Raw genomic sequence first — 9,160 nt, forward strand, 5'->3', positions numbered from 1 at the left:
TATATTTTTATCGTAAATCGCTTAAGTGCAGTGCCGTATTGGATTGAATGAGTGCCTCTATCATTAGATCGTTTACTGGCGTTCGGAGTGGGTTAATAGCCCCATTTAACACCTCAACCGCACCTTCTACACACTCAACGCTTGCTGAGGCTCACCTTAAACGTTCACAGGGAATATTTTTCAATCGTCATTCATAACTGGGTCGCGAAAATCCTTGACCTGGGCCAAAAACGGGTCAACCCAACGGTACTTGTGAATGTCCACACACTCAGAAATACAACAGTGCTTTGAAGCAGTGGTTCACGAAGTTTTTTGCCTCCTTTATTACACCTTGGCAGCTCATTTTCATAGATTTTAAATTTTAGATTCTGTAACTTACCAAACAAACCGCTTGAACATGTGTTTGGGACAAACTTAAGCGAAATAATAAATCACTGGCTACGTACATTTTCGTATTGATCGATGCTACAAGCTACTCTACAATAAATCTATTTAAAGAAAAATCTATCTCCATTGTTTTTGATAATCTTTTTGGAGACCTCTTTTTTTGTCCGCAAAAGGACTTGAGTGATCTTCGTAAAATCAAATAAAAAGTATTTTGAGTCTTTTATTGGTCTCCAGATATGTTGACGTTAAAAAATTGCTTGAAAAATCGACTGGTTTGTTAAAATACAAAAAAGACAAACATATGTTGAGAGTTTAATTTTTTTTCTTCCTTATCATGTAATGTTTGGCAAAGGAAACAAAAATTAATAAATAAAAAAAAGGTCTTCCAGTGATAATATGTGTTCCTTTACCTCGCATTTTTTTTTGTATAACACTAACCGACCTCTTAAGGTCTGACCACACTATGCGTCAAACGAACGATCCGACACTTTACATACATATATACAAATATACCAGGAAGGCTTAACAGGTAAACCCCAAATGCGCCTTCCTGGTCCACATAATTATTACATAGATACATGTAAATCTAAACAATATCTGATATCTATGGTCAGATATTACAAACATCGTATTAATACGATAAATAACGATGAATAACTTTCATGTAACAATGCGAATTTTATATTCGATAAACAACCACAGAGACATCTATGGTGAGCAATATGACGAAACCTAAGATATAACAATAACTAAAGGTTCGCAACAGAAAATTGGGAAGGAAACGCCAATTTTACAGGAATCGTTTCAATGAAAATCAAAAAAATTGGCAAATTCTGATAAGAAACGATCGACCTTGACAAATCAAGGTCTGGCCAATAGCGAGACTTAGCGGGAATCGAACTCGTAACATCAAGTACGAGATTTATTTATTTATTTTATTTATTTATTTATTTATTTATTTATTTATTTATTTTAAACAGACCATTGTGGCATAACAGGAATTCCTACAGCGCCACAATGGTCAAAAAATATAACACAAAAAAGAAAAAAAACAAAATAACAATTAAACATAAACATAAATACATCCATGCATACATAAAAAATAGCATTTATAATAACAGATAAAGTAAAAATATCAAATAAAATATAGCATAAGGAATGCCTTGCACCTACAGCCAGTTTCAATAAATATGTAAGAAACAACTACAAATACAAAACATCCCTGTAAGGCCCAAATGGAAGAGAGTTAATCAAAATTTCACTCATAAATCACAATCAATCATGAAAAAAATGATGAGCGCAGACTACCAGATAAATGGGTTAGAGTAATTTCCGACAATTTACGCTCACTAAGGTGGAAAATATCACATTCAGTCTCGGCAGCAACGATTTCATTAAGAAGTCGGATAGCTCTTGGAATAGGAGCCATTCGAAAAAGGACTGTGCGGGCATGAGGTACAGCCAGCAAATGATGATGTCTACCACGCACATAGTGAATAGGGACATAAAGCCCCAACTGCTCCAGCAACAACGGGCATGACGTATTACCACGTAAGAGCAGGAGAACGAAACGAATTAATGAGAAGTTTCTCCGAAGTTTAAGGGAATTATACCCAAGCATGCCCAAAAGGAAAGGAGTGGGGTAGAGATATGGGTAATACCCATATTCTTTCCTATATAGGAAACGAAGAAATGCTTTTTGCACTTTCTCAATCATCAGAGAGTAATTTGCTTCATGCGGATTCCACACAATCGCATTATACTCTAGCTTACTTCTCACAAGCGAATTGAAAAGCAAGCGAGAAGACAAAGGATTGGAGAATAATCTTGCATATCTCAAAACAAATCCAAGTCGACGAAAGGAAACGTCAGCGACTTTTTTGATATGGTTGTGAAAGGTGAGCTGAGGATCAAAAGTGATACCCAAATCGACAATAGATTCCACACGCTTCAACAAGACGGATCTAATGGAATATCCGTGACAATAGAGTGAATGTGCACGTCCATAGCTCATAATTGCACATTTGTTTAAATTAAGTTCAAGGCCTAAACTAGAACTGAACTCCAAGACAGCGTTAATATCAGCTTGAAGGAGAGAGGCTTGCCTCTCATCCTTGACAGCAAAAAATAATTTAACGTCGTCAGCAAACAAGAGACATGATGCATTACATAAAACTCTAGGGAGGTTATTAATAAGAATTGTAAATAGTAATGGGCCTAAAGTGGACCCCTGAGTAACACCAGATCGAGTAAAAAATGAAGGAGATTCATAAAGACCATATCTAACAAATTGCTTCCTATCACTAAGATAAGAAGCAAAGAGTTTAAGAAGACGCGTTGAAAAACCCACTTCAGCTAACCTGATCAAAAGAGCGTCATTATTGACTTGATCAAAGGCTTTACGAAAGTCAAAGTAGGCTACATCAACTTGCTGACCAACGTCAACTTTAGACATGATCAAATGTGTGAAGCAGGCGAGATTAGTGGTAGTGGAACGACAGGGTGTAAAACCATGTTGCTCATCACACAATAATCTTTTAAACTGCGCAAGAATCAAACGGTGAAGGATGATGTCAAAAATTTTGGGAATAATTGAGATAATTCAACATTCACCACTAGACCACGCTACTGGTTATTAGGTTACCCGCACTTTAATGACAGCGATGCGACACTACGCAGTAAATTATGTCAATCATTCGTTCGGCACCTCGGAGCTGGACGAAGCGGACGCTATTATAGTATCTTTGATATGCGAGGAAGAAGAACAATCGAGAAAAACCAAAAGATTATGGCTACATGCTATTTCAAAGTCACGATATGAAGAAGGAGAATAATTGTCGCAAGGCAACCCCCACCCAACGACACTTGCGTCACGTCGCGAACGACACTTTGCATCAAAGTTGGTCGAAAAGTCAACTTTGACGCACGGTGTCGTTCTATGTTTATGCGACTGTCGCGCAGTGCGTTATGTCTCATACAATTACATACAAAAAATATTTGGTCGCGTACTATTGTGAAGTGTCGGATCGTTCGGTTGTCGCATAGTGCGGTCAGACCTTTAGCGTAAGCTTGTGAGTACATATAGATATCCGTTAAATTGCTCTGAATGTCACATTGCTCAAAACACGAGTTTTTCGAGCAATATGACATTCAAACAATTTGCTTTTGACCAATTGATTTCGAACAACTTACCTGGAACTCCGTGAATTCAATTTTATCAAAAGTGACTATTTTGTACTTCAGGATTCTATAAATTGATGTTAAACGTACATCGAAATATTTCGCAAATCCTGATATGAACTCCAGAAGTTGTGTGGGTGTGTGTGTGTGTGTAATATTTAATTAAATAAATCCATTTGTTGTCCGTATTGTATTTCATACGAAGATATAATATGTACATTATGCACGTATACCAGTGTTCACTCAAATTAGAAAATTTCAATGTGAGAGAGCCCACTCTAATATTTATTTCGAGCAATATTTACGAATTTACGGGTGGATTTTAAACATGAAATATAATATATCCGACAAGGACAAACATTTGAGTATCACTGTTTGCGTTATCCGACGCCAAGAACGTTCCCCGGGGATATTGTGACAAATATACTGAAAATATATTTACTAAAACGTGCCCATACTGTATTTGTGTGTCACGTGATATTGTATGAATGTATATTTTTTTGACGGTCACCCGAACAATATTACGTTTCCGGTTTATTTTTACAATATTCTCCTACGTGCATTTTTGCCATTGTTCCGTTATTTTCTTGTGAAAGAAGAAGTGGAAGAAAGAAAACACTGCGAAAGTATCGAGTGTCCAATCTCGCGGAAGAAAATACTTATACGCGAATGGGATTTCAAAACTGCATGCAAAATTCGATACGTTTTCAATGCAAATATTATTGTATGCATCCGAGAAGGAAAATACGCATATTTTGCAATCCCGGTCAACGAATATTCCAGCCTCTGCCGCTTTTTCCCTCTAGTGGTCGTATTTCAAATTACAATAGCGAATCAGTATCGTTCGAATGCTGAACGTTTTCTGTATCCAATCAGAATCTTTTCTCGTGCAGAAAAATCTTTTATATACCACTTTTAGAATTTCAATCCATAGAGCCTTAAAACTTTCTTCATAGGTCATTCTAAACCACATCCAGAAATAAACCTTATCCAAGTCAGGCCTGCCAATGGGCAAGTAAATGCCTTACATACAGCTAGCTAGTTCCCATACACTACCCCTAAACGCTCTGCACTATTAACGCTCGCTAACCACGTATCTGTTCAAAAACTCTCTTATATGCATATACCATGCTCCTATATGCACATATGTAAGACAAACGTGTTTACGAATGAAATACAGTTTTGTGACAAAAACCTTTACGTGCGGAAAAGGCTCCCACGTTGGGATGCACAAGGCGAACAGGTGTCCTCAAGGAACACGTTCTAAAGAGAAACCGAGACTCACCGGGAATGTGTCATTATCTGTCGTAGGATTTCTCCTGGTTATATGCTCCTCGTCGAATCGCAGCCAGCTGTAAAAGCTAGAGACCCGGTCACGAGCTTCTCCCTCTACGTAGACGGCTTCTGACTGTTTCGCAAAGAGGGCGGGAGCTCCAGGAACTATACAGCTATTACTGGGCTCGAACGCACGTGGTTGAAGGCTGGGGAAGGGGATGTGGTCTCGCGACTGTCCCAGTTGAAGATCTGGAGCGAAGAAAGCTCGTCTGTCCGTGCTCACGCGCAGATCTATATCCGGGGAGTGGGGGTAGCAGGATGCCAACCTAACCATTGGTATTGCTGCCAACTTAGTTGTCAACTGGTCACTTTAAAAGAGAACATGTTCTCTTTTTTAATACAACTCTTTTGTTCACTCTCTTTTTATTTGTAATATACCCAGAATGTCCTCTTTTTTTCAATGTTGACAATAATATCACGCAGTCCGTACTATTTACTATATTTCCTCTGACAAGATATGGCGTGGCAGTTCCGTGAGTGAAGGTATCCTGGCAACACTGAGCATACATATTCACAGTCGACACTCGTATTTACACACACTACCAGTACTTTCCTGCTACTGACAAGTCAGTCGCATTATCTTTTTGTAATTCTGTCATTCTTTCCCCTTCGCAAACCACGTAAAGTAACATTTTTACTTTATGCATCCATATTTTATATAATCTATAGTTGTTATTAATTAGAATTGCATTCTTTAATTTTTAGCACCAAAAATGAGTAAGCGAAGGTGTGTGTTCTCTGAAGAACTGCAAAAAAAGTTTATATGTTTTATACCAAAGCCAAATTTCAAATCGGAGGCAATATGCACGCTTTGCAATTCAACAGTTTCGGTTGCAAACAAAGGCAAATACGATTTGGAACAACATGTATCGTCAAAAAAGCATACAGGAACTTTTCATATTAGTGATGGCTCCAAAATTGTATGTGTTTTTTCACAAAAAAATTTACACCTTTGGATCACAAAGTATCAGCTGTCGAAGGAACTTTAGCTTTTCACACTTTAAAACATCATTATATATGTAGTTATAACTCTACTATTTGCACAAACAAAGTGCACTTTTCATGTTCCTATTATTATGTACATTTATGTATGTGCCGGTTATTATGAAATTGGAATAAGTCATATTTCATTTGTAATTGGACTTTGGTGTAAATTTGTCTTAAAAATATTTTGATACTACTACATAAAAATACATATATCTTTACATTTGAACTTTTTTTTTAGAGTTTTATGTAAAAAATTTCGCCTGTGGCGCTTTTTTTGTCTCATGTTGTATTTTTAAGGGGAGGCCCCAGTTTTTTGTTAAATGTTCTCTTTTTTTGACCATCACAGTTGACAACCCTACTGCCAACTGAAGGAACGATGAGGAAGACGTAGTGTTACAGTTTTAATTATTTTCAATTACAATATTTAAAATATATAATTAATCCACTGCAAAATGCAATTTCATATCCACAATTATTCGAATACGATTCTAAACTGTTGCACAATACATACACTCATGCATACAATACAAACTCGAAAAGGGTTAAGATGGAATGTCCGTTTTAAAATCGCATTGACTCGTTACTACACATAACGGAGTGATAAAGAAGGGCTGTACAATTCCGTCGAGCTTAACACCTCTTGATCGTGTTAACGAGCGTGCAAATTGAAACCTCTCGCCGTTATCACGGTCTCATTAATCGCGATCGCCGTTCGCGTGACCGGCGCGCCCCACACTTTGGCGTTCGCTGGAACCATTCAAAGTCCATCTTCCTGGTCTTTATTAGCACGCAACACGTCCCAGAGTGATCTATACGAGCTTTAACAGAAACAAAAGCAGTACCTACACGTGTAGGTACATCTAGTGGAATTTTATGTATCTGAACACAATCCGAATTGTGATCTTTGATGTTGAAATTCAGCGTCGTAATAAATCTACTCATAATTTGAGATTTATTCTTCCGCCATCTTGTGCACGCCGCATAATGGCCGCCATGCTTTTAAATTGGCGCCATTCACCAATGCAACCACCTTTATGTGCGTGCACGGCTGTCAATCTGCCGCAATAAATCATGATTTGTTATTGTGTTGTGAATATAATGCGTACAGGGTGGTGCTGTCAGACTTTGACGCAAGAAGTAGTGTCAAGTTTAAAGTGAAAGTTGATTGAAAGTTAAAGGTTTGCACGCACGCAAGATGCAAATATTTTGTGTGTAAAGTGTCGCTTTAGTTGTGGGGTTTGTGTATAGGTAGATCGCGCGTGTACATTTCAGCTTGATTTAGTTCACTCGTGCTTTAAGCTAGTTAGGCTAGGCTTGGTTGCTGATTTTCCAAACTAAAATTCATATACAACATATGTACATACATATAATATTTAGATATTTTATTTATACTTTGGGAATGGTGGCATTGTCCAATTTTACAGTTTTATTTATTTATTGAAAAAAATCAACAGACAATAGATGTAAAAAAAGCAAAATAAAGAGATAAATGTAACAAAAACAACATCAGAGACCAATGAAAGATTTTTTCAAATTACATATGTAATATAACATTAAGAAGAATATACGTACATAGATATAAAAATAAAAATAACAAATATACAACACAGTGGTATCAATATTGTAAAATAAAACACAGAATGAAGCGAATAACTATCATTAATATCATACTCTAAGCTTGTACATATGTATCAATTATATATAATATTATATTTTATACATTATATTTCAATTATATATTCCCATTATGCTGTTATTGGTTTGCCTCTCAGCGATATATACATATGTATGTAGTATTAGTACATACATACATCAAACAGTGGTGACATAGTGAATAGTATGGTTTTTGCCAATTAAATAAAGAACCGTTTCAACAATGTAATCATTTAAATTGGTAAACTATGATAGAACGCGATCGATTTTCTTTTAGATACCATTTTACTGTCCTATTTTTTTATCTCTTCACATTTTCTATTATTTCTTTTGCTTACTTAATTTTTCCTTCCTTTGCTTTTTTTTCTTATTTAATTTATAACCATTAATATTAACCAGCAGCGTGGACTAGTGGTTAGCATATTGTGCTTTCGATCGGAGTGGTCATGGTTTTATTCCCATGAATAGCTGTTGACCAGACCTTGGCTTGTAACTCCAGGTCGATCTTTTCCTTCCAGAGTTTGCCAATTTTTCAAATTTTCGTTAAAATAGTTTCTGTAAATTGACATTTCCTTTCCAATCTCTCTTAAAAATCTTAAGATATTCATCGTCTTGAGGTACGGCGATTTCTATAATTTATATTTATTTATTTATTTTTTACATACATATATACCAGGAAGGCCTTACAGGTAACCCCAATGCGCCTTCCTAGCCAATTACAAACATTGCATCATTTTTTTTATTACTATACAAGTCGCTGAATAACGAGACACTGAAAAACTCGCAAATTAACGAGACATCTATGAATTGTACAAAAATTTTATTATACATTAATCAATCTCAAATAGTGGTGACATAGAAGGTAGGAAGGATATTTAGCCAATGTTACGGGGAACCGTAACAATGAAATCAGAGAAAATTGGCAAACTCTGATAGGAAACGATCGACCTGGAGTCACAAATATCCAGGTCTAACCACTACAGATATATTCAGAAAAATTATTTTCAATCGAGGTCAGCTCATGGGATCGAACCCGGCGACTCTCGACGCTAAGCATAAGCTTAACGACCAAGCTATGCTGCTAACTAGTAAAAGCCAGATGGTATATAAAAGAATATAGGATAATTAATTTTTGAATAACATAATTGTATGAAATGACCAAGAAAAATAATAGGCGAATAAAAGGTTAGAATAGTATTTGGAAAATACGTAGAATAAAACATGTAAGGACGAGAAAAGTCAAGGAAACGAATGTGATGAATTGAAGTAGTGGCTCATGAGACTTTATGATGACGAAAATAGTAAAGGTAGATATTACTTCTTAAAATAACCACAGAACAGATAGTAATCTAAAATAGTTAATGAAGACAGAACAAAATAAAAATGAAAATATGTAAATCTACATACAACGAATTTAAAGTCAAAATGCTTGACAAAAATTGATGTCTGTAGTAATTCTTATACAGGTATCTTATACTATGTTAATGTAGTAGAATCTTATACTATATTTATTTATTTATTTATTTATTTTAAACAGACCATTGTGGCATAACAGGAATTCCTAAAGCGCCACAATGGTCAAAAAATATAACACAAAAAAGAAAAAAAACAAAATAAC

The sequence above is a fragment of the Arctopsyche grandis genome, chromosome 13 (assembly GCF_051622035.1).
Source record: "Arctopsyche grandis isolate Sample6627 chromosome 13, ASM5162203v2, whole genome shotgun sequence".
Classification (NCBI taxonomy): Eukaryota; Metazoa; Arthropoda; class Insecta; order Trichoptera; family Hydropsychidae; genus Arctopsyche; species Arctopsyche grandis.